General features: G+C 42.2%; 1 protein-coding gene across 1 annotated transcript in view; it reads left to right on the forward strand.

The window, feature by feature from the left end:
* Nucleotides 1-27,105, forward strand: part of LOC128661351 (zinc finger protein 585A) — a 1,234,370-nt gene that overhangs the window by 532,296 nt on the left and 674,969 nt on the right. The gene's annotated exons all lie outside the window — the stretch shown is intronic.

Here is a 27,105-nt window from a genome sequence, read left to right on the forward strand (position 1 = left end):
CAGCCTTACATTGTGATTCTCCTTATTTGATTTTTCATTCGGATAAGGTAGTTCTGCGTACTAAACCTGGGTTCTTACCTAAGGTAGTCACTAACAGGAATATCAATCAAGAGATTGTTGTTCCTTCTTTGTGTCCAAATCCTTCTTCGAAGAAGGAACGTCTTCTGCACAATCTGGATGTAGTTCGTGCCCTAAAATTTTACTTACAGGCAACTAAGGAATTTCGACAAACGTCTTCCCTGTTTGTCGTTTTCTCTGGTCAGAGGAGAGGTCAAAAGGCTTCTGCTACCTCTCTTTCTTTTTGGCTTCGTAGCATAATTCGTTTAGCTTATGAGACTGCTGGACAGCAGCCTCCTGAAAGAATTACAGCTCATTCTACTAGAGCTGTGGCTTCCACTTGGGCCTTTAAGAATGAGGCCTCTGTTGAACAGATTTGCAAGGCTGCAACTTGGTCTTCGCTTCATACTTTTTCCAAATTTTACAAATTTGACACTTTTGCTTCCTCGGAGGCTATTTTTGGGAGAAAGGTTCTTCAGGCAGTGGTTCCTTCTGTATAAAGAGCCTGCCTATCCCTCCCATCATCCGTGTACTTTTGCTTTGGTATTGGTATCCCAGAAGTAATGATGACCCGTGGACTGATCACACTTAACAGAAGAAAACATAATTTATGCTTACCTGATAAATTCCTTTCTTCTGTAGTGTGATCAGTCCACGGCCCGCCCTGTTTTTTAAGGCAGGTAAATATTTTTTAAATTATACTCCAGTCACCACTACACCCTTGGCTTCTCCTTTCTCGTTGGTCCTTGGTCGAATGACTGGGAGTGACGTAGAGGGGAGGAGCTATATGCAGCTCTGCTGGGTGAATCCTCTTGCACTTCCTGTTGGGGAGGAGTAATATCCCAGAAGTAATGATGACCCGTGGACTGATCACACTACAGTAGAAAGGAATTTATCAGTAAGCATAAATTATGTTTTTTCTCTTCACTCACCCTCTGATTCATGTAAATGGTACACACACACATGCCCTTTCTCTTGTAAAGGTGTATCCAGTCCACGGGTTCATCCATTACTTGTGGGATATTCTCCTTCCCAACAGGAAGCTGCAAGAGGACACCCACAGCAGAGCTGTCTATATAGCTCCTCCACTAACTGCCACCCCCAGTCATTCTCTTGCAGCTCTCGACAAGAAAGGAAGTATCAATAGAGATGTGGTGAAAAGAGTTCTCTCTCCCCTCTCACAAGAGTTTCCTTCCTAGGAACTCTGATAGATTCAGTAGAAATTAAGATTTTTCTGACAGAGTTCAGGTTGTCAAAGCTTCTAACTTCCTGCCGTGCTCTTTATTCCACTTCTCAGCGTGCTCAGTGGCTCATTGTATGGAAGTAATTGGCTTAATGGTAGCGGCAATGGACATAGTTCCGTTTGCCCGCCTACATCTTAGACCACTGCAACTTTGCATGTTCAATAAGTGGAATGGGGATTACACAGATTTGTCCCCTCTGCTAAATCTGGATCAAGAGATCAGAGATTCTCTTCTCTGGTGGCTATCTCGGGTCCATCTGTCCAGGGGAATGAGCTTCCGCAGGCCAGAATGGACTATAGTGACGACAGATGCCAGCCTTCTGGGCTGAGGCGCAGTCTGGAACTGCCTGAAGGCTCAGGGTTTGTGGACTCAGGAGGAAGCCCTCCTTCCGATAAACATTCTGGAACTAAGAGCGATATTCAATGCTCTTCAGGCTTGGCCTCAGCTAGCTGCGGTCAGGTTCATCAGATTTCAGTCGGACAACATCTCGACTGTAGCCTATATCAACCATCAGGGGGGTACAAAGAGCCCCCTGGCGATGTTGGAGGTTTCAAAGATAATTCTATGGGCAGAGGTTCACTCTTGCCATCTCTCAGCTATCCATATCCCAGGAGTAGAGAACTGGAAGGCGGATTTTTTAAGTCGGCAGACTTTTCATCCGGGGGAGTGAGAACTCCATCCGGAGGTATTTGCCCAGTTGATTCATCTATGGGGCAAACCAGAACTGGATCTCATGGCGTCTCGTCAGAACGCCATGCTTCCTTGTTATGGGTCCAGGTCCAGGGATCCCAAGGCAGCACTGATAGATGCTCTAGCAGCGCCCTGGTCCTTCAGCCTGGCTTATGTGTTTCCACCGTTTCCTCTGCTCCCTCGTCTGATTGCCAAGATCAAGCAGGAGAGAGCTTCGGTGATTTTGATAGCTCCTGCGTGGCCACGCAGGACTTAGTATGCAGATCTGGTGGATATGTCATCCTTTCCACCATGGACTCTGCCACTGAGACAGGACCTTCTACTTCAAGGTCCTTTCAAACATCCAAATCTAATTTCTCTGCTTGGAGATTGAACGCTTGATTCTATCAAAGCGTGGTTTTTCCGAGTCGGTCATTGATACCTTAATTCAGGCTCGAAAGCCTGTCACCAGGAAAATCTATCATAAGATATGGTGTAAATATCTTCATTGGTTTGAATCAAAGGGTTACTCATGGAGTAAAGTCAGGATTCCTAGAATATTATCTTTTCTCCAGGAGGGATTGGAGAAAGGATTGTCTGCTAGTTCCTTAAAGGGACAGATCTCTGTTTGTCTATTCTTTTGCACAAACGTCTGGCTGAGGTTCCAGACCTTCAGACGTTTTGTCAGGCTTTAGTTAGAATTAAGCCTGGGTTTAAATCTGTTGCTCGCCATGGAGTTTAAATTTAGTTCTTAAGGTTCTTTAAGGGGTTCCGTTTGAACCTCTGCATTCCATAGATATTAAACTTTTATCTTGGAAAGTTCTGTTTCTAGTAGCTATCTCCTCGGCTCGAAGAGTTTCGGAGTTATCTGCTTTACAGTGTGATTCCCCTTATCTGATTTTCCATGCAGATAAGGTAGTTTTGCGTACCAAACCTGGGTTTCTTCCTAAGGTAGTATCTAATAAGAACATCAATCAGGAGATTGTTGTTCCTTCAGTATTTCCTAATCCTTCCTCAAAGAAGGAACGTCTTTTACACAATCTTGATGTGGTTTGTGCTTTAAAGTTTTATTTACAAGCTACGAAGGATTTTCGTCAAACATCTGCTTTGTTTGTTGTCTACTCTGGACAGAGGAGAGGCCAAAAGGCTTCGGCAACTTCTCTATCTTTTTGGCTAAGAAGTATAATACGCTTAGCTTATGAGACTGCTGGCCAGCAGCCTCCTGAAAGAATTACAGCTCATTCCACTAGAGCGTTAGCTTTCACATGGGCTTTTAAAAATGAGGCCTCTGTTGAACAGATTTGTAAGGCGGCGACTTGGTCTTCGCTTCATACCTTTTCTAAATTCTACAAATTCGATACTTTTGCTTCTTCAGAGGCTATTTTTGGGAGAAAGGTCTTACAGGCAGTGGTGCCTTCCGTTTAAGGGCCTGCCTTGTCCCTCCCTTCATCCTTGTCCTAAAGCTTTGGGATTGGTATCCCACAAGTAATTAATGAACCCGAGGACTGGATACACCTTTACAAGAGAAAACAAAATTTATGCTTACCTGATAAATTTATTTCTCTTGTGGTGTATCCAGTCCACGGCCCGCCCTGTCATTTTTAGGCAGGTGTTTTTTATTTTTAACGACAGTCACCACTGCACCCTATAGTTTCTCCTTTTTTCTTGCTTGTCTTTGGTCGAATGACTGGGGGTGGCAGTTAGGGGAGGAGCTATATAGACAGCTCTGCTGTGGGTGTCCTCTTGCAGCTTCCTGTTGGGAAGGAGAATATCTCACAAGTAATGGATGGAACCCGTGGACTGGATACACCACAAGAGAAATAAATTTATCAGGTAAGCATAAATTTTGTTTTCTCACCCTCTGCTTCATGTAAATGGTACACACACATGCCCTGTCTTCCCTTCTCTCTCACCCTCCGATTCATGTAAATAATACACACACATGCCCTTTTTTCTCTTCACTCTCACCCTCTGCTTCATGTGAATGGTACACATACATGCCCTCTACCACCCTCTACTTTATGTGAATGGTACACACGCATGCCCTCTCCCACCCTCTGCTTCATGTGAATGGTACACACACATGCCCTCGCTTCCCTTCTCTCTCACCCTCCGATTCATGTAAATGATACACACACATGCCCTTTTTTCTCTTCACTCACCCTCTGATTCATGTAAATGGTACACACACACATGCCCTTTCTCACCCTCGGCTTCATGTAAATGGTACACACACATGCCCTCTCTTCCCTTCTCTCTCACCCTCCGATTCATGTAAATAATTCACACACATGCCCTTTTCTTTCATGTAATTAGCAAGAGTCCATGAGCTAGTGACGTATGGGATATACATTCCTACCAGGAGGGGCAAAGTTTCCCAAACCTTAAAATGCCTATAAATACACCCCTCACCACACCCACAATTCAGTTTTACAAACTTTGCCTCCTATGGAGGTGGTGAAGTAAGTTTGTGCTAGATTCTACGTTGATATGCGCTCCGCAGCAAGTTGGAGCCCGGTTTTCCCCTCAGCGTGCAGTGAATGTCAGAGGGATGTGAGGAGAGTATTGCCTATTTGAATGCAGTGATCTCCTTCTACGGGGTCTATTTCATAGGTTCTCTGTTATCGGTCGTAGAGATTCATCTCTTACCTCCCTTTTCAGATCGACGATATACTCTTATTTATATACCATTACCTCTGCTGATTCTCGTTTCAGTACTGGTTTGGCTTTCTACAAACATGTAGATGAGTGTCCTGGGGTAAGTAAATCTTATTTTCTGTGACACTCTAAGCTATGGTTGGGCACTTTGTTTATAAGTTCTAAATATATGTATTCAAACATTTATTTGCCTTGACTCAGAATGTTCAACATTCCTTATTTTCAGACAGTCAGTTTCATATTTGGGATAATGCATTTGAATCAATCATTTTTTTCTTACCTTAAAAAATTTGACTTTTTTTCCCTGTGGGCTGTTAGGCTCGCGGGGGCTGAAAATGCTTCATTTTATTGCGTCATTCTTGGCGCAGACTTTTTTGGCGCAAAAAATCTTTTCTGTTTCTGGCGTCATACGTGTCGCCGGAAGTTGCGTCATTTTTTACGTCCTTTTGCGCCAAAAATGTTGGCGTTCCGGATGTGGCGTCATTTTTGGCGCCAAAAGCATTTAGGCGCCAAATAATGTGGGCGTCTTGTTTGGCGCTAAAAAAATATGGGCGTCGCTTTTGTCTCCACATTATTTTAGTCTCATTATTTATTGCTTCTGGTTGCTAGAAGCTTGTTCACTGGCATTTTTTTCCCATTCCTGAAACTGTCATTTAAGGAATTTGATCAATTTTGCTTTTTATGTTGTTTTTTCTATTACATATTGCAAGATGTTCCACGTTGCAACTGAGTCAGAAGATACTTCAGGAAAATCACTGCCCGGTGCTGGAGCTACCAAGCTAAGTGTATCTGCTATAAATTTTTGGTATCTGTTTCTCCAGCTGTTGTTTGTATTGCATGTCATGACAAACTTATTAATGCAGATAAAATTTCCTTTAGTACTGTTACATTACCTGTTGCTGTTCTAATTTTCAGAGTGTTCCTGATAAACATAAGAGATTTTATTTTTTAAATCCATTTAGAAGGCTATGTCTGTTATTTCTCCTTCTAGTTTACATAAAAATCTTTTAAAACTTCTCTTTTTTCAGATGAATTTTTAAATGAACATCATCATTCTGATACTGATAATGGTTCTTCTGGTTCAGAGGTTTCTGTCTCAGAGGTTGATGCTGATAAATCTTTGTATTTGTTCAAGATGGAATTTATTCGTTCTTTATTTAAAGAAGTATTAATTGCTTTAGAAATAGAGGATTCTGGTCCTCTTGATACTAAATCTAAACGTTTAAATAAGGTTTTTAAATCTCCTGTAGTTATTCCAGAAGTGTTTAATCTCCCTGATGTTATTTCTGAAGTAATTTCCAGGGAATGGAACAATTTGGGTAATTCTTTTACTCCTTCTAAACGTTTAAGCAATTATATCCTGTGCCATCTGACAGATTAGAGTTTTTTGGGACAAAATCCCTAAGGTTTGGGGCTGTCTCTACTCCTGCTAAATGTACTACTATTCCTATGGCAGATAGTACTTCATTTAAGGATCCTTTAGATAGGAAAATTGAATCCTTTCTAAGAAAAGCTTACTTATGTTCAGGTAATCTTCTTAGACCTGCTATATTTTTAGCGGATGTTGCTGCAGCTTCAACTTTTTGGTTAGAAGTTTTAGCGCAACAAGTAACAGATCATAATTTTATAGCATTATTATTATTCTATAACATGCTAATAATTTTATTGGTGATACCATCTTTTGATATCATTAGAGTTGATGTCAGGTATATGTCTCTAGCTATTTTAGCTAGAAAAGCTCTATGGATTAAACTTGGAATGCTGATATGTCTTCTAAGTCAACTTTGCTTTCCCTTTCTTTCCAGGGTAATAAATTATTATCTCAACTGTTTCTGGAAGGAAGGGAACTTTTTTACCAAAGGATAAAAAATCCAAGGTGAATTTAGGTTTAATATTCATTTTTCGTTCTTTTTCTCACAACAAGGAACAAAAGCCTGATCCTTCATCCTCAGGAGCGGTATCAGTTTGGAAACTATTTCAGTTTGGAATATATCCAAGCCTTATAGAAACCTATAGCCAGCTCCTAAGTACCCATGAAGGTGCGGCCCTTATTCCAGTTCAGCTGGTATGGGGCAGATTACGTTTTCTTCAAAGAAATTTGGATCAATTCCGTTCTCAATCTCTGGTTTCAGAACATTGTTTCAGAAAGGTACAGAATTGGCTTCAAGTTAAGGCCTCCTGCTAAGAGATTTTTTTCTTTCCCGTGTCCCAGTTAACACAGCAAAGGCTCAGCATTTCTGAAATGTGTTTCAGATCTAGAGTTGGCTGGAGTAATTATGCCAGTTCCAGTTCTGGAACAGGGGCTGGGGTTTTATTTTATCTCTTCATTGTACCAAAGAAGGTCAATTCCTTCAGACCAGTTCCGGATCTATCAATATTGAATTGTTATGTAAGGATACCAACATTCAAGATGGTTACTGTAGGACTATCCTGCCTTTTGTTTAGCAAGAGCATTATATGTCTACAATAGATTTACAGGATGTGTATCTGCATATTCCGATTCATCCAGATCACTTTTAGTGTCTGAGATTCTCTTTTTAGACAAGCATTACCAGTTTTGTGGCTCTACCGTTTGGCCTAGCCTCAGTTCCAAGAATTTTTTTCAAAGGTTCTCGGTGCCCTTCTTTCTGTAATCAGAGAACAGGGTTTTGGTATTTCCTTATTTGGACGTTATCTTGGTACTTGCTCAGTCTTCTCATTTTCGAAGAATCTCATACAAATCGACTTGTGTTGTTTCTTCAAGTTCATGGTTGGAGGATCAATTTACCAATCAGTTCATTGATTCCTCAGACAAGGGTAACCTTTTTAGGTTTCTAGATAGATTCAGTGTCTATGACTCTGTCCTTGTCAGACAAGAGAAGTTTAACATTGATATCAGCTTGTCAAACCTTCAGTCACAATCATTCCCTTTGGTAGCCTTATGCATGGAAATTTTAGGTCTTAGGACTGCCGCATCAGATGCGATCTCCTTTGCTCGTTTTCACATGCGACCTCTTCAGCTCTGTATGCTGAACCATTGGTGCAGGGATTACTCAAAGATATCTCAATTAATATCTTTAAACCGATTATACGACACTCTCTGACATGGTGGACAGATCACCATCGTTTAGTTCAGGGGGCTTCTTTGTTCTTCCGACCTGGACTATAATCTCAACAGATGCAAGTCTTACAGGTTGGGGAGCTGTGTGGGGGTATCTGACGGCACAAGGGGTTTGGGAATCTCAGGAGGTGAGATTTCCGATCAATATTTTGGAACTCCGTGCAATTTTCAGAGCTCTTCAGTCTTGGCCTTTTCTGAAGAGAGAGTTGTTCATTTGTTTTCAGATAGACAATGTCACAACTGTGGCATACATCAATCATCAAGGAGGGACTCACAGTCCTCTGGCTATGAGAGAAGTATCTCGAATTTTGGTTTGGGCGGAATCCAGCTCCTGTCTAATCTCTGCGGTTCATATCCCAGGTATGGACAATTGGAAAGCGGATTATCTCAGTCGCCAAACGTTGCACCTGGGCGAATGGTCTTCACCCAGAGGTATTTCCTCAGATTGTTCAAATGTGGGAATTCCCAGAAATAGATCTGATGGCTTCTCATCTAAACAAGAAACTTACCTGGTATCTGTCCGGATCCCGGGATCCTCGGGCGGAGGCAGTGGATGCATTATCTCTTCCTTACATGTGTCATCCTGCCTATATCTTTCCGCCTCTAGTTCTTCTTCCAAGGGTATTCTCCAATATTCTAAAGGAATGCTCATTTGTCCTGCTGGTAGCTCCAGCATGGCCTCACAGGTTTTGGTATGCGAATCTTGTCCGGATGGCCTCTTGCCAGCTGTGGACTCTTCCGTTAAGACCAGTCTTTCTGTCTCAAGGTTCTTTTTTCCATCAGAATCTCAAAACCTTAATTTTAAGGTATGGAGTTTGAACGCTTGATTCTTGGTCAAAGAGGTTTCTCTGACTCTGTGATTGATACTATGTGACAGGTTCGTAAATCTGTATCTAGAGAGATATATTATAGAGTCTGGAAGACTTATTTTTCTTCAGGATGGTTTAGATAAAGGTTTGTCCGCAAGTTCCTTGAAAGACAAATCTCTGCTCTTTCTGTTCTTTTTCACAGAAGGATTGCTAATCTTCCTGATATTCATTGTTTTGTACAACCTTTGGTTCGTATTAAACCTGTCATTAAGTCAATTTCTCCTCCTTGGAGTTTGAATTTGGTTCTGGGGGCTCTTCAAGCTCTTCCATCTGAACCTATGCATTCATTGGACATTAAATTACTTTCTTGGAAAGTTTTGTTCCTTTTGGCAATCTCTTCTGCCAGAAGAGTTTCTGAATTATCTGCTCTTTCTTGTGAGTCTCCTTTTCTGATTTTTCATCAGGATAAGGCGGTGTTGCGAACTTCTTTTGAATTTTTTTCTAAAGTTGTGAATTCCAACAACATTAGTAGAGAAATTGTGGTTCCTTCATTATGTCCTAATCCTAAGAATTCTAAGGAGAAATCGTTGCATTCTTTGGATGTTGTTAGAGCTTTGAAATATTATGTTGAAGCTACTAAGTCTTTCCGAAAGACTTCTAGTTTATTTGTTATCTTTTCCGGTTCTAGAAAAGGCCAGAAAGCTTCTGCCATTTCTTTGGCATCTTGGTTGAAATCTTTAATTCATCTTGCCTATGTTGAGTCGGGTAAAACTCCGCCTCAGAGGTTTACTGCTCATTCTACTAGGTCAGTTTCTACTTCCTGGGCATTTAGGAATGAAGCTTCGTTTGATCAGATTTGCAAAGCAGCAACTTGGTCCTCTTTGCATACTTTTACTAAATTCTACCATTTTGATGTATTTTCTTCTTCTGAAGCAGTTTTTGGTAGAAAAGTACTTCAGGCAGCGGTTTCAGTTTGAATCTTCTGCTTATGTTTTTCATTAAACTTTATTTTATCCCTCCCTCTCTAGTGACTCTTGTGTGGAAAGATCCACATCTTGGGTAATCATTATCCCATACGTCACTAGCTCATGGACTCTTGCTAATTACATGAAAGAAAACATAATTTATGTAAGAACTTACCTGATAAATTCATTTCTTTCATATTAGCAAGAGTCCATGAGGCCCGCCCTTTTTTTGTGGTGGTTATGATTTTTGTATAAAGCACAATTATTCCAATTCCTTATTTTTTATGCTTTCGCACTTTCTTATCACCCCACTTCTTGGCTATTCGTTAAACTGAATTGTGGGTGTGGTGAGGGGTGTATTTATAGGCATTTTAAGGTTTGGGAAACTTTGCCCCTCCTGGTAGGAATGTATATCCCATACGTCACTAGCTCATGGACTCTTGCTAATATGAAAGAAATGAATTTATCAGGTAAGTTCTTACATAAATTATGTTTTTTCTCTTCACTCTCACCCTCTGCTTCATGTAAATGGTACACACACATGCCCTTTCTCACCCTCTGCTTCATGTAAATAGTACACACACATGCTCTCTCTTCCCTTCTCTCTGACCCTTTGATTCATGTAAATGGTACACGCACATGCCCTCTCTCACCCTCTGCTTCATGCAAATGGCACACACACATGCCCTCTCTCACCCTCTGCTTTGTGGGAATAGTACACATACATGCCCTCCCTCTCTCAGCCTCTGCTTCATGTGAATGGTACACATACATGCCCTCTACCACCCTCTGCTTTATGTGAATGGTACACACGCATTCCCTCTCTCACCCCCTGTTTCATGTGAATGGTACACACGCATGCCCTCTCTTACCCCTGCTTCTTATGAATGGTACACACGCATGCCCTCTCCCACCCTCTACTTCATGTGAATGGTACACACGCATGCCCTCTCCCACCCTCTGCTTCATGTGAATGGTACACATACATGCCCTCTACCACCCTCTGCTTTATGTGAATGGTACACACGCATTCCCTCTCTCACCCCCTGTTTCATGTGAATGGTACACACGCATGCCCTCTCTTACCCCTGCTTCTTATGAATGGTACACACGCATGCCCTCTCCCACCCTCTACTTCATGTGAATGGTACACACGCATGCCCTCTCCCACCCTCTACTTCATGTGAATGGTACACACGCATGCCCTCTCTCACTCTCTGCTTCATGTGAATGGTACACATACATGCCCTCTACCACCCTCTGCTTTATGTGAATGGTACACACGCATTCCCTCTCTCACCCCCTGTTTCATGTGAATGGTACACACGCATGCCCTCTCTTACCCCTGCTTCTTATGAATGGTACACACGCATGCCCTCTCCCACCCTCTACTTCATGTGAATGGTACACACGCATGCCCTCTCCCACCCTCTGCTTCATGTGAATAGTACACACGCATGCAAGATATTGATAAAGGCAGGAAAGGCTGAAACACGTAGTTCTACTCACTACAAGCTTTTACTCCTTATTACATTACAAGGGCACTGATAGTAGGACAGGTGCATCAGTCACTTTGTGTATCACAAGTGTACTACATATGCGTAATCCCGGCCCCAGCATCTATCTGTAACCATATCGCTCTCCTTGCAAATTGTTCTATACAGGTGCATTAGTCTCTCTGAATCACACGAGTGTACTATATATGCGTAATCCCTGTTTCAGAACCCATCTTACAAGAATTGCCCTCACAACCATTCCAATAACTCATGATATGGATAGACTCTGGATTTCTAATAATACAGCTGTCTAGAGACACAATATCTTTTTAAAACTTCTGTTCGGAGTCACATATCCTCTTAATCCAGCCTGGTAAGGCTGCTCTCGGATTGGCTCAGAACTAGTTACGTAACCAAACAACAGCAACCACTCTTAAGTCTGTTGCCTGAAACTGCATCAGACAGATAAGACTGAACTTACAAGGTATTATCACTCTGGTTTTGCATACCATAGAGGAACATTCACTGTAACTGATACTCTGGGACATTACCTTTTCTTTGAGTCCACTAATGTGATTTTGTGATCTGAATGATATGTACAGTCTACATGCTATGTGTTGTCTATACGTTATGCATTTACATACTAAATAGGCACTTTATCTGTCCCACACTGTTGGGTTTTAAACTGTTAGAGTGTTATTATTGCTATAAGATTAATGTATATTATATGTTGCTCATTTTGATGTCTTGTCCCTCCCGTTCATCCGTGTCCTTTAGCTTTGGTATTGTATCCCACAAGTAAGGATGAATCCGTGGACTCATCGTATCTTGTAGAAGAAAAGGAAATTTATGCTTACCTGATAAATTGATTTCTTCTACGATACGACGAGTCCACGGCCCTCCCTATCATTTTAAGACAGATTATATTTTGTTTTTACAACTTTAGTCACCTCAGCACCTTTTAGCTTTTCCTTTCTCTTCCTAAAACCTTCGGTCGAATGACTATGGGGTGGAGGGAAGGGAGGAGCTATATATACAGCTCTGCTGTGGTGCTCTTTGCCACTTCCTGTTAGCAGGAGGATAATATCCCACAAGTAAGGATGCATTTGTGGACTCGTCGTATCGTAGAATAAATCAATTTATCAGGTAAGCATAAATTTCCTTTTTTCCTTTTTTATTTTATCGCAACATTGTTACTGAATAAATTTAAATTTTACTTATTTACCTTTGTATCTACTATATTGATACATATTTTCTATATTAATCATTCAAGAAGATTCCCTCTCATTTAGGACTCAAATATACTATACAGAATTCAATTTAGTTTAATAAGGAGATCTCTTTCTGATTTCTTTAACGCTCCCCTTTTGTCACGGATACCAGACTGCCAAGGCTAACCCCCACCCACCTACTACCTGGCTCACTCATTTTCACATCCGATTTGGCCTTTTTATGGCATATGCAATTTCCCAAACTCTTCTTATTCTCAGTTTTGCTGTTTGTAATTCCTCATGAAAGAGCTGATCACTGACTGTCCTAATCCCTTTCCGGCTGGCTGGATTCCTGGAACTACCGGCTGTGCCGTACCACCCCGGACACCAGCTAACGTTTACCACAGGTCGCTCCATCAGCCCTTTTCCCCAGAGCTCCGCTCTGTTGGGGATTGGTACCCCCTAGGGAGGGCCAGAGGTGGGGTGTTTGCTGGAAGGGAGCTCCCCTGGGAACTTGGGATTTCGGACCCCCCTACAACCCTTACTCCACCTTGCACACCTGGTGTACGTTTGATCAGCTTCCACTCTGGCCCCAAGCAACAGATCATGCCACTTTTTGGATTGTGTTATCTGGGGATCGAGGGCTTTCCAACGACACCCTGGAAGTGCCGCCACCTCTCTATCACTGGGACTCTATGGGACTATGAGGGAAAGCGATTTATAGAAAAAGAGCGCTAGATAAGCTAATACGCAATGGAGATAGAGGAAGAATTATATGTGACACAGTATGTTACTTAAAAAGGAAATAATTTATTTTACAATATATGACGAGTCCTTGGATTTCATCCTTACTTGTGGGATATCGCCTCCTAGTCAGCAGGAGGAGGCAAAGAGCTCCACAGCAGAGCTGCATAAATAGCTCCTCCCTTCCCTCCCTCTCCAGTCATTCTCTTTGCCTGCGTTAGTAATAGGAGAGAGGTAAAGAGAGGTGTTTTAGTTTAGATTCTTCAATCAAGAGTTTTTTGTTTTTAAACGGTGCCAATGTGTACTATTTTTATTACAGAGCAGTGCTAGTAGCTTTTAGACTGTGGGAACTGGTGGATTTTTGTCTCTACTGCGCCTCCCAGGATTGAGCTGCACCTCTGTACAGGGTCTTGGAAACTTATAACTAAGACTTCTCTGTTTCACAGGACCTCAGGAGGAAAAGTGGACCTCTTGACACTGTGAAGTTGTCATGCTGTTCCTCAGCATGAAGGTAAATGCAGTTCTTTTATTCTGGGACTCAGCAAAAGAATCTCAGATGGACTGTATTTTCACTATGTTATGGGCAAGAGTTTTTCCCTTTAAACAGATAGTTACAGACCCAGACACTCTAGCAGTCTACTACCTAGAAGCGCTGGGAGATAGTACAAGGATAACATAGAGTACCAAACTCTCTGACAGGATTTATTAATTAGACGCTGGGAACTAATATGAATGTGCTTGACCAGACACTCAGACTTTTAGTGTGTGCTTTGAAGCGCTAGGACATTCTGTGTGGGGTTCTAAGGGCTGTTGACGCTGGGGACAATTGCGGAATGCAAATGGTTTATTTAATTTATTTTATTCCGGTAAATGGTGCCTTCGTTTACTAGTGTTTAGCATGTTACGCCCACGAAGGGCGGGGCTTAGTACTCGCACGCTTTTATAGCGCAGCTACTATTTGGGTTAGCAGTTTCTCCTGTTGGCCTCTAAACCTGCTTAACTTAATTTTGACAGACGATTGGTCGCAAGGCTTATATTACTCAGTCCGGTCACAGGAACAGGTAGGAGCTGCAGCGAGGTGACGGAGTATTTATTTCACAGTAAAATTGTGCAAAATTGATTTACTTGTGTGTTATGTACCAAAGTATTTAGGGACTGAACTTACAAGAGTTTTTCTCCTTTATAGTTACAGTACTCAGCATATTTTTCTCTGTTGAGATGATAAAAATAACGTTCAATGTGTGAATTGAGTTCTTAAAGATACAGTACTCAGTTTTTCTCCAACATAGGTGTGTCCGGTCCACGGCGTCATCCTTACTTGTGGGATATTCTCTTCCCCAACAGGAAATGGCAAAGAGCCCAGCAAAGCTGGTCACATGATCCCTCCTAGGCTCCGCCTACCCCAGTCATTCTCTTTGCCGTTGTACAGGCAACATCTCCACGGAGATGGCTTAGAGTTTTTTAGTGTTTAACTGTAGTTTTTATTATTCAATCAAAGATCCTATGGATAAAAAATTAGAAGGTTTACTTAAAAAGATGTTTGTTCAGCAGGGTTACCTTCTACAACCAATTTCATGCATTGTCCCTGTAGCTACAGCCGCATGTTTCTGGTTCGATGAGCTGATAAAGGCGGTCGATAGTGATTCTCCTCCTTATGAGGAGATTATGGACAGAATCAATGCTCTCAAATTGGCTAATTCTTTCACCCTAGACGCCACTTTGCAATTGGCTAGGTTAGCGGCTAAGAATTCTGGGTTTGCTATTGTGGCGCGCAGAGCGCTTTGGTTGAAATCTTGGTCAGCTGATGCGTCTTCCAAGAACAAGCTACTTAACATTCCTTTCAAGGGGAAAACGCTGTTTGGCCCTGACTTGAAAGAGATTATCTCTGATATCACTGGGGGTAAGGGCCACGCCCTTCCTCAGGATCGGCCTTTCAAGGCAAAAAATAAACCTAATTTTCGTCCCTTTCGTAGAAATGGACCAGCCCAAAGTGCTACGTCCTCTAAGCAAGAGGGTAATACTTCTCAAGCCAAGCCAGCTTGGAGACCAATGCAAGGCTGGAACAAGGGAAAGCAGGCCAAGAAACCTGCCACTGCTACCAAGACAGCATGAAATGTTAGCCCCCGATCCGGGACCGGATCTGGTGGGGGGCAGACTCTCTCTCTTCGCTCAGGCTTGGGCAAGAGATGTTCTGGATCCTTGGGCGCTAGAAATAGTCTCCCAAGGTTATCTTCTGGAATTCAAGGGGCTTCCCCCAAGGGGGAGGTTCCACAGGTCTCAGTTGTCTTCAGACCACATAAAAAGACAGGCATTCTTACATTGTGTAGAAGACCTGTTAAAAATGGGAGTGATTCATCCTGTTCCATTAAGAGAACAAGGGATGGGGTTCTACTCCAATCTGTTCATAGTTCCCAAAAAAGAGGGAACGTTCAGACCAATCTTAGATCTCAAGATCTTAAACAAGTTTCTCAAGGTTCCATCGTTCAAGATGGAAACCATTCGAACTATTCTTCCTTCCATCCAGGAAGGTCAATTCATGACCACGGTGGATTTAAAGGATGCGTATCTACATATTCCTTTCCACAAGGAACATCATCGGTTCCTAAGGTTCGCATTCCTGGACAAGCATTACCAGTTCGTGGCGCTTCCTTTCGGATTAGCCACTGCTCCAAGGATTTTCATAAAGGTACTAGGGTCCCTTCTAGCTGTGCTAAGACCAAGGGGCATTGCTGTAGTACCTTACTTGGACGACATTCTGATTCAAGCGTCGTCCCTTCCTCAAGCAAAGGCTCACACGGACATTGTCCTGGCCTTTCTCAGATCTCACGGATGGAAAGTGAACGTGGAAAAGAGTTCTCTATCTCCGTCAACAAGGGTTCCCTTCTTGGGAACAATAATAGACTCCTTAGAAATGAGGATTTTTCTGACAGAGGCCAGAAAAACAAAACTTCTAGACTCTTGTCGGATACTTCATTCCGTTCCTCTTCCTTCCATAGCGCAGTGCATGGAAGTGATCGGCTTGATGGTAGCGGCAATGGACATAGTCCCTTTTGCGCGCATTCATCTAAGACCATTACAACTGTGCATGCTCAGTCAGTGGAATGGGGACTATACAGACTTGTCTCCGAAGATACAAGTAAATCAGAGGACCAGAGACTCACTCCGTTGGTGGCTGTCCCTGGACAACCTGTCACAAGGGATGACATTCCGCAGACCGGAGTGGGTCATCGTCACGACCGACGCCAGTCTGATGGGCTGGGGCGCGGTCTGGGTATCCCTGAAAGCTCAGGGTCTTTGGTCTCGGGAAGAATCTCTTCTACCGATAAATATTCTGGAACTGAGAGCGATATTCAATGCTCTCAAGGCCTGGCCTCAGCTAGCGAGGGCCAAGTTCATACGGTTTCAATCAGACAACATGACAACTGTTGCGTACATCAACCATCAGGGGGGAACAAGGAGTTCCCTAGCGATGGAAGAAGTGACCAAAATCATTCTATGGGCGGAGTCTCACTCCTGCCACCTGTCTGCTATCCACATCCCAGGAGTGGAAAATTGGGAAGCGGATTGGACCTTCAAACTAGCTTATGTGTTCCCGCCGTTTCCTCTCATCCCCAGGCTGGTAGCCAGGATCCATCAGGAGAGGGCGTCGCTGATCTTGATAGCTCCTGCGTGGCCACGCAGGACTTGGTATACAGATCTAGTGAATATGTCATCGGCTCCACCTTGGAAGCTACCTTTGAGACGAGACCTTCTTGTTCAGGGTCCGTTCGAACATCCAAATCTGGTTTCACTCCAGCTGACTGCTTGGAGATTGAACGCTTGATCTTATCGAAGCGAGGGTTCTCAGATTCTGTTATCGATACTCTTGTTCAGGCCAGAAAGCCTGTAACTAGAAAGATTTACCACAAAATTTGGAAAAAATATATCTGTTGGTGTGAATCTAAAGGATTCCCTTGGGACAAGGTTAAGATTCCTAAGATTCTATCCTTCCTTCAAGAAGGATTGGAAAAAGGATTATCTGCTAGTTCCCTGAAGGGACAGATTTCTGCCTTGTCTGTGTTACTTCACAAAAAGCTGGCAGCTGTGCCAGATGTTCAAGCCTTTGTTCAGGCTCTGGTTAGAATTAAGCCTGTTTACAAACCTTTGACTCCTCCTTGGAGTCTCAACTTAGTTCTTTCAGTTCTTCAGGGGGTTCCGTTTGAACCCTTACATTCCGTTGATATTAAGTTATTATCTTGGAAAGTTTTGTTTTTAGTTGCAATTTCTTCTGCTAGAAGAGTTTCAGAGTTATCTGCTCTGCAGTGTTCTCCTCCTTATCTGGTGTTCCATGCAGATAAGGTGGTTTTACGTACTAAACCTGGTTTTCTTCCAAAAGTTGTTTCTAACAAAAACATTAACCAGGAGATTATCGTACCTTCTCTGTGTCCGAAACCAGTTTCAAAGAAGGAACGTTTGTTGCACAATTTGGATGTTGTTCGCGCTCTAAAATTCTATTTAGATGCTACAAAGGATTTTAGACAAACATCTTCCTTGTTTGTTGTTTATTCCGGTAAAAGGAGAGGTCAAAAAGCAACTTCTACCTCTCTATCTTTTTGGATTAAAAGCATCATCAGATTGGCTTACGAGACTGCCGGACGGCAGCCTCCCGAAAGAATCACGGCTCATTCCACTAGGGCTGTGGCTTCCACATGGGCCTTCAAGAACGAGGCTTCTGTTGATCAGATATGTAAGGCAGCGACTTGGTCTTCACTGCACACTTTTACCAAATTTTACAAGTTTGATACTTTTGCTTCTTCTGAGGCTATTTTTGGGAGAAAGGTTTTGCAAGCCGTGGTGCCTTCCATTTAGGTGACCTGATTTGCTCCCTCCCTTCATCCGTGTCCTAAAGCTTTGGTATTGGTTCCCACAAGTAAGGATGACGCCGTGGACCGGACACACCTATGTTGGAGAAAACAGAATTTATGTTTACCTGATAAATTACTTTCTCCAACGGTGTGTCCGGTCCACGGCCCGCCCTGGTTTTTTTAATCAGGTCTGATAATTTATTTTCTTTAACTACAGTCACCACGGTACCATATGGTTTCTCCTATGCAAATATTCCTCCTTAACGTCGGTCGAATGACTGGGGTAGGCGGAGCCTAGGAGGGATCATGTGACCAGCTTTGCTGGGCTCTTTGCCATTTCCTGTTGGGGAAGAGAATATCCCACAAGTAAGGATGACGCCGTGGACCGGACACACCGTTGGAGAAAGTAATTTATCAGGTAAACATAAATTCTGTTTTTTTGTACAATCGAATTTTCTCTGTGAGTGAGTTAAATTTGCTTGTTATTTAATTTATAAAAATGGATGACATTGAGCAAAATACATGCCTTATGTGTTTAAATGCCATTGTGGAACCACCTGTTACATTTTGTCCCTCATGTATTACTAGGGCATTACAGTGTAAAGAACAAATTTTTAATGATGATGATGATGATGATAATGATTGCCCTCAGTCTGAGGAAATTCAGGTGAATCCGCATGCTTCTCCCCAAGCGTCTCAGCCCATAACACCCGTGCAGGCGACGCCATGTTCTTCGACGGCGTCTACGTCTTTTACTCTGCAGGACATGACTACAGTTATGTCGTCCACCCTTACAGAAGTTTTGTCTAAATTGCCAGTATTACAGGGCAAACGTAGCAGAAAGGAGACCCAGGTGGTCCATGCAACTTCTGATTCTCTGGTGGCAAACTCTGATATACCCTCCCAGGGCTCTGAGGTGGGGGGGTAGGGAGATTTTGTCTGAGGGGGAATTATCTGACTCGGGTAGTGCATTGCCCCAGACAGATTCGGAGGTGATGGCATTCAGATTTAAACTTGAACACCTTCGCCTGTTACTACGGGAGGTTTTGATGACTCTGGATGACTGTGACTCTATTGTGGTCCCTCCAGAAAAATTGTGTAAGATGGACAAATATTTAGAGCTTCCTTCTTACTCTGATGTTTTTCCAGTTCCTAAGAGAATCTCGGAAATTATTACTAAGGAGTGGAAAAGACCGGGTATCCCGTTCTCACCTTCCCCTATTTTTAAGAAAATGTACCCTATACCTGACACTGTTCGGGACGCTTGACAAACGGTCCCTAAGGTGGAGGGTGCTATTTCTACCTTGGCTAAGCGTACAACTATTCCTATTGAGGACAGTTGTACTTTTAAAGTCCCTATGGATAAAAAGTTGGAGGGTCTTCTAAAAAAGTTGTTTGTTCAACAAGGATTTCTGTTACAACCGACGGCATGCATTGTACCAGTCACAACTGCGACTGCTTTTGGTTTGACGCCTTAGAAGAATCTCTTAAGTCTGAGACTTCTTTAGAGGAAATAATGGACAGAATCAAGGCTCTTAAACTAGCCAATTCTTTTGATACGTTAATTCAAACACGAAAGCCTGTTACTAGGAAGATTTACCATAAGATCTGGCGTAAATATCTTTATTGGTGCAAATCCAAGGGCTACTCATGGAGTAAGATTAGGATTCCTAGGATTTTAGCCTTTCTCCAAGAGGGTTTGGAGAAAGGGTTAGCAACAAGTTCCTTAAAGGGACAGATTTCTGCTTTATCTATATTGTTGCACAAGCGTCTGGCAGATGTTCAGTCTTTCTGTCAGGCTCTGACTAGAATCAGGCCTGTGTTTAGACCAATTGCTCCTCCTTGGAGTTTGAATTTAGTTCTTAAGGTTCTTCAACGAGTTCCGTTTGAACCTATGCATTCCATTGATATTAAGTTATTATCATGGAAAGTTTTGTTTCTGGTTGCTATTTCTTCTGCTTGCAGAGTTTCTGAGCTTTCAGCATTACATTGTGATTCTCCTTATCTTATTTTTCATGCTGATAGGGTGGTGTTGCGTACCAAACCAGGTTTCCTTCCTAAGGTAGTTTCCAACAAGAATATTAATCAGGAAATTGTTGTTCCTTCATTGTGTCCTAATCCTTCCTCTAAGCAGGAACGTCTGTTACATAATTTGGACGTAGTCCTGTCCTTGAAGTTTTACTTACAGGTGACTAAGGAATTCCATCAATCTTCTTCTTTATTTGTTGTTTTTTCTGGTAGATGCAAGGGTCAGAAAGCTACGGCTATTTCTCTTTGGCTGAAGAGTATCATCCGTTTTGCATATGAGACTGCGGGAAGGCAGCCTCCTGAACGTATTACAGCTCATTCAACTAGAGCTGTGGCTTCCTCATGGGCATTTAAAAATGATGCTTCTGTCGAACAGATTTGCAAGGCTGCTATTTGATCGTCTCTTCACACTTTTTCCAAATTTTACAAATTTGATACTTTTGCTTCATCTGAGGCTGTTTTTGGGAGAAAGGTTCTTCAAGCAGTGGTGCCTTCCGTTTAGGTTCCTGTCTTCTCCCTCCCTTTCATCCGTGTCCTATTGCTTTGGTATTGTATCCCACAAGTAATAATGAAATCCGTGGACTCGTCATATATTGTAAAAGAAAAGGAAATTTATGCTTACCTGATATATTTATTTCTTTTACGATATGACGAGTCCACTGCCCACCCTGTCATTTTTAAGACAGGTCTTTATTTTTATTAAACTTCAGTCACCTCTGCTCCTTGGCTTTTCATTCTCTTCCTAACTTCGGTCGAATGACTGGAGTGGGAGGGAAGGGAGGAGCTATTTATGCAGCTCTGCTGTGGGGCTCTTTGCCTCCTCCTGCTGACCAGGAGGCGATATCCCACAAGTAAGGATGAAATCCATGGAATCGTCATATCGCAAAATAAATAAATTTATCAGGTAAGCATAAATTTCCTTTTTATTATATTTGCTCTTAGTTGGGATGGCGTATATTTTTTTTTTTTCCCACATAAGATAATATATATTCTTTATGTATAAAAGAGACTAGTATTATACAAATGTGTTACTAAAAAAAATATATAATAAAATGAGTCTGGTAGGTTGGCCAACTTTGTTATACTGTACTCTTATACATACATCATAAACGATACTAATTCAATTTAAAATTAAAGATTGGTTTTAAACCTCAAAACTTAAACTAAAAAACATAAAAAGATAATAGAAATAAAAAGCAGATCTTTAGCAGTGGTAAAATGCAATATTTGTCTTATCCTGAGCGATTAAAAAGTTAATATAAAAAAGGGTACATGTGAAAAAAGGACATACTGTAGTATAGCAATAGCTGTATGGCTACTGGGAGCCTGTGTGTATAGGAGAAAAGTTAGCAGGCGTATCTATCTAACCTTGTTTTCTACTCAGTATGTTGATGATAGTGGAGGAGCGTTTTAATCTCCTGGATGTAGTATTGAGGGTTATTCTGGGTTTTTAAATCCACCCACCTTTCAGATAATTTTCCTTCCGGTTGCTGAACCTGTTAAGTAGGTTTGTGAACTTCACCTTTTAGTGGCTTTTGCGGGCTTCAAATCCACCCTAAGCCCTGATGGTTTTCGAATCCCGTATCCGTTTCGAGGGGTCCGTACTCCAGATGGAGTTTGTAAATGATCACTTAGGTTTCTTCTTTTGCAGGTATCTTTCAAAGCATCCGCACTCCGTTTACTCTTTAAACTGTTGGTTTGTTTGTTGTTTTGAGAGCGCCGGTCCTGGAGCATTTATGCAGTGTGCAGTGTGGACACTTTGAAAGATACCCGCAAAAGAAGAAACCTAAGTGATCATTTACAAACTCCATCTAGAGTACGGACCCCTCGAAACGGATACGGGAAACTAAAACCATCAGGGCTTAGGGTGGATTTGAAGCCCGCAAAATCCACTAAAAGGTGAAGTTATCCATTCACAAACTTACTTAACAGGTTCAGCAACCGGAAGGAAAATTATCTGACAGGTGGGTGGATTTAAAAACCCGGAATAACCCTCAATACTACATCCAGGAGATTAAAACGCTCCTCCACTATCATCAACATGCCGAGTGAAAAACAAGGTTAGATAGATACGCCTGCTAACTTTTCTCCTATACACACAGGCTCCCAGTAGCCATACAGCTATTGCTATACTAAAGGCTGCAGCCTTATCTTTACATATATATGTCCTTTCTCCAACATAGGTGTGTCCGGTCCACGGCGTCATCCTTACTTGTGGGATATTCTCTTCCCCAACAGGAAATGGCAAAGAGCCCAGCAAAGCTGGTCACATGATCCCTCCTAGGCTCCGCCTACCCCAGTCATTCTCTTTGCCGTTGTACAGGCAACATCTCCACGGAGATGGCTTAGAGTTTTTTAGTGTTTAACTGTAGTTTTTATTATTCAATCAAGAGTTTGTTATTTTGAAATAGTGCTGGTATGTACTATTTACTCAGAAACAGAAAAGAGATGAAGATTTCTGTTTGTATGAGGAAAATGATTTTAGCAACCGTCACTAAAATCCATGGCTGTTCCACACAGGACTGTTGAGAGCAATTAACTTCAGTTGGGGGAACAGTGAGCAGTCTCTTGCTGCTTGAGGTATGACACATTCTAACAAGACGATGTAATGCTGGAAGCTGTCATTTTCCCTCTGGGATCCGGTAAGCCATGTTTATTACGATTGTAAATAAGGGCTTCAAAAAGGGCTTATTAAGACTGTAGACTTTTTTTGGGCTAAATCGATTGATTATTAACACATATTTAGCCTTGAGGAATCATTTTATCTGGGTATTTTGATATAATAATATCGGCAGGCACTGTTTTAGACACCTTATTCTTTAGGGGCTTTCCCAAAGCATAGGCAGAGCCTCATTTTCGCGCCGGTGTTGCGCACTTGTTTTTGAGAGGCATGGCATGCAGTCGCATGTGAGAGGAGCTCTGATACTTAGAAAAGACTTTCTCAAGGCGTCATTTGGTATCGTATTCCCCTTGGGGCTTGGTTGGGTCTCAGCAAAGCAGATACCAGGGACTGTAAAGGGGTTAAAGTTCAAAACGGCTCCGGTTCCGTTATTTTAAGGGTTAAAGCTTCCAAATTTGGTGTGCAATACTTTTAAGGCTTTAAGACACTGTGGTGAAAATTTGGTAAATTTTGAACAATTCCTTCATGTTTTTTCGCATTTGCAGTAATAAAGTGTGTTCAGTTTAAAATTTAAAGTGACAGTAACGGTTTTATTTTAAAACGTTTTTTGTACTTGTTATCAAGTTTATGCCTGTTTAACATGTCTGAACTACCAGATAGACTGTGTTCTGAATGTGGGGAAGCCAGAATTCCTATTCATTTAAATAAATGTGATTTATGTGACAATGACAATGATGCCCAAGATGATTCCTCAAGTGAGGGGAGTAAGCATGGTACTGCATCATTCCCTCCTTCGTCTACACGAGTCTTGCCCACTCAGGAGGCCCCTAGTACATCTAGCGCGCCAATACTCCTTACTATGCAACAATTAACGGCTGTAATGGATAATTCTGTCAAAAACATTTTAGCCAAAATGAACACTTATCAGCGTAAGCGCGACTGCTCTGTTTTAGATACTGAAGAGCATGACGACGCTGATATTAATATTTCTTCTGTTATGTGCGATCAGTCCACGGGTCATCATTACTTCTGGGATATAACTCCTCCCCAACAGGAAATGCAAGAGGATTCACCCAGCAGAGCTGATATAGCTCCTCCCCTCTACGTCAGTCCCAGTCATTCTCTTGCACCCAACGACTAGATAGGATGTGTGAGAGGACTATGGTGATTATACTTAGTTTTTATGACTTCAATCAAAAGTTTGTTATTTTACAATAGCACCGGAGCGTGTTATTACTTCTCTGGCAGAGTTTGAAGAAGAATCTACCAGAGTTTTCTACTATGATTTTAACCGGAGTAGTTAAGATCATATTGCTGTTCTCGGCCATCTGAGGGAGGTAAAGACTTCAGATCAGGGGACAGCGGGCAGATGAATCTGCATTGAGGTATGTAGCAGTTTTTATTTTCTGAATGGAATTGATGAAAAAATCCTGCTATACCATTATAATGACATGTATGTATACACTTCAGTATTCTGGGAATGGTTTTTCACCGGAACTACTCTGTTAAAGGTTACTAATCCTTTTAATAAATATTGTCATGTTAAACGTTTTTGCTGGAATGTAGAATCGTTTACATTGCTGAGGTACTGAGTAAATAAATGTTTGGGCATTATTTTCCACTTGGCAATTGTCTGCTTTAAATTGTGACAGTTTCGTTTCTCCTCACTGTTGTGTGTGAGAGGGAGGGGCCGTTTTTGGCGCTCTTTTGCTACGCATCAAAAAAAAAAAAAAAAAAAAAAAAAATTCCAGTCAGCTACTATTATATTTCCTGCATGATCCGGTTCACTGACAGATCTCAGGGGTCTTCAAACTTCTTTGAAGGGAGGTACATTCTCTCAGCAGAGCTGTGAGAATTTTTATTGACTGTGAATAAAAACGTTACTCTGTAATTTTTTATGTCAAATTTAGTTATTTACTAATGGGAACAAACCTTTGCTAAAAGTTGTGTTATTTTAAACTTGATGCTTTAACTGTTTTTTCAGTTCATTATCTCAACTGTCATTTAATCGTTTAAGTACCTCTTTGAGGCACAGTACGTTTTTGCTAAAAAAGATTATAACCAGGTTGCAAGTTATTGCTAGTGTGTTAAACATGTCTGACTCAGAGGAAAATATCTGTGTCATTTGTTCCTATGCCAAGGTGGAGCCCAATAGAAATTTATGTACTAACTGTATTGATGCTACTTTAAATAAAAGTCAATCTGTACAATGTGAACAAATTTCACCAAACTGCGAGGGGAGAGTTATGCCGACTAACTCGCCTCACGCGGCAGTACCTGCATCTCCCGCCCGGGAGGTGCGTGATATTATGGCGCCTAATACATCTGGGCGGCCATTACAGATAACATTACATGATATGGCTACTGTTATGACTGAAGTTTTGTCTAAATTACCAGAACTAAGAGGCAAGCGTGATCACTCTGGGGTGAGAACAGAGTGCGCTGACAATACTAGGGCCATGTCTGATACTGCGTCACAGCTTGCAGAGCATGAGGACGGAGAGCTTCATTCTGTGGGTGACGGTTCTGATCCAAACAGATTGGATTCAGATATTTCAAATTTTAAATTTAAATTGGAGAACCTCCGTGCATTACTAGGGGAGGTCTTAGCAGCTCTCAATGATTGTAACACCATTGCAATACCAGAGAAACTGTGTAGGTTGGATAAATACTTTGCGGTACCGGCGAGTACTGACGTTTTTCCTATACCTAAGAGATTAACTGAAATTGTTACTAAGGAGTGGGATAGACCCGGTGTGCCGTTCTCACCCCCTCCAATATTTAGAAAGATGTTTCCAATAGACGCCACTACTCGGGACTTATGGCAAACGGTCCCTAAGGTGGAGGGAGCAGTTTCTACTTTAGCTAAGCGTACCACTATCCCGGTGGAGGATAGCTGTGCTTTTTCAGATCCAATGGATAAAAAATTAGAGGGTTACCTTAAGAAAATGTTTGTTCAACAAGGTTTTATATTACAACCCCTTGCATGTATCGCGCCGATTACGGCTGCGGCAGCATTTTGGATTGAGTCTCTGGAAGAGAACCTTAGTTCATCTACGCTAGACGATATTATGGACAGGCTTAGAGTCCTTAAACTAGCCAATTCATTCATTTCGGAGGCCGTAGTACATTTAACCAAACTTACGGCTAAGAACTCTGGATTCGCCATACAGGCACGTAGAGCACTGTGGCTAAAATCCTGGTCAGCTGATGTTACTTCTAAGTCCAAATTACTTAATATACCTTTCAAGGGGCAGTCTTTATTTGGGCCCGGGTTGAAAGAAATTATCGCTGACATTACAGGAGGTAAGGGCCACGCCCTACCTCAAGACAAAGCCAAAGCTAAGGCTAGACAGTCTAATTTTCGTCCCTTTCGGAATTTCAAAACTGGAGCAGCGTCAACCTCCACTGCACCAAAACAGGAAGGAGCTGTTGCTCGTTACAGGCAAGGCTGGAAACCTAACCAGTCCTGGAATAAGGGCAAACAGGCCAGGAAACCTGCTGCTGCCCCAAAAACAGCATGAACCGAGAGCCCCCGATCCGGGACCGGATCTAGTGGGGGGCAGACTTTCTCTCTTCGCTCAAGCCTGGGCAAGAGATGTTCAGGATCCCTGGGCGCTGGAGATCATATCTCAGGGATACCTTCTAGACTTCAAATTATCTCCCCCAAAAGGGAGATTTCATCTGTCAAGGTTGTCAACAAACCAGATAAAGAAAGAAGCGTTTCTACGCTGTGTACAAGATCTGTTATTAATGGGAGTGATCCATCCAGTTCCGCGGTCGGAACAAGGACAAGGGTTCTACTCAAACCTGTTTGTGGTTCCCAAAAAAGAGGGAACTTTCAGGCCAATCTTAGATTTAAAGATTCTAAACAAATTCCTAAGAGTTCCATCGTTCAAAATGGAAACTATTCGGACAATCTTACCTATGATCCAAAAGGGTCAGTACATGACCACAGTGGATTTAAAAGATGCTTACCTTCACATACCGATTCACAAAGATCATCAACGGTATCTACGGTTTGCCTTCCTAGACAGGCACTACCAGTTTGTAGCTCTTCCATTCGGATTGGCTACGGCCCCAAGAATCTTCACAAAGGTTCTGGGTGCCCTTCTGGCGGTACTAAGACCGCGAGGGATTTCGGTAGCTCCGTACCTAGACGACATTCTAATACAAGCTTCAAGCTTTCAAACTGCCAAGTCTCATACAGAGTTAGTTCTGGCATTTCTAAGGTCGCATGGATGGAAAGTGAACGAAAAGAAAAGTTCTCTTTTTCCTCTCACAAGAGTTCCATTCTTGGGGACTCTTATAGATTCTGTAGAAATGAAGATTTACCTGACAGAAGACAGGTTAACAAGGCTTCAGGATGCATGCCGTGTCCTTCATTCCATTCAACACCCGTCAGTGGCTCAATGCATGGAGGTGATCGGCTTAATGGTAGCGGCAATGGACATAGTACCTTTTGCACGCCTACACCTCAGACCGCTGCAATTGTGCATGCTAAGTCAGTGGAATGGGGATTACTCAGATTTGTCCCCTACCCTGAATCTGAATCAAGAGACCAGAAATTCTCTTCTATGGTGGCTTTATCGACCACACCTGTCCAGGGGGATGCCATTCAGCAGGCCAGACTGGACAATCGTAACAACAGACGCCAGCC

Source organism: Bombina bombina, chromosome 5 (genome assembly GCF_027579735.1).
Source record: "Bombina bombina isolate aBomBom1 chromosome 5, aBomBom1.pri, whole genome shotgun sequence".
In the NCBI taxonomy this organism is placed as follows: Eukaryota; Metazoa; Chordata; class Amphibia; order Anura; family Bombinatoridae; genus Bombina; species Bombina bombina.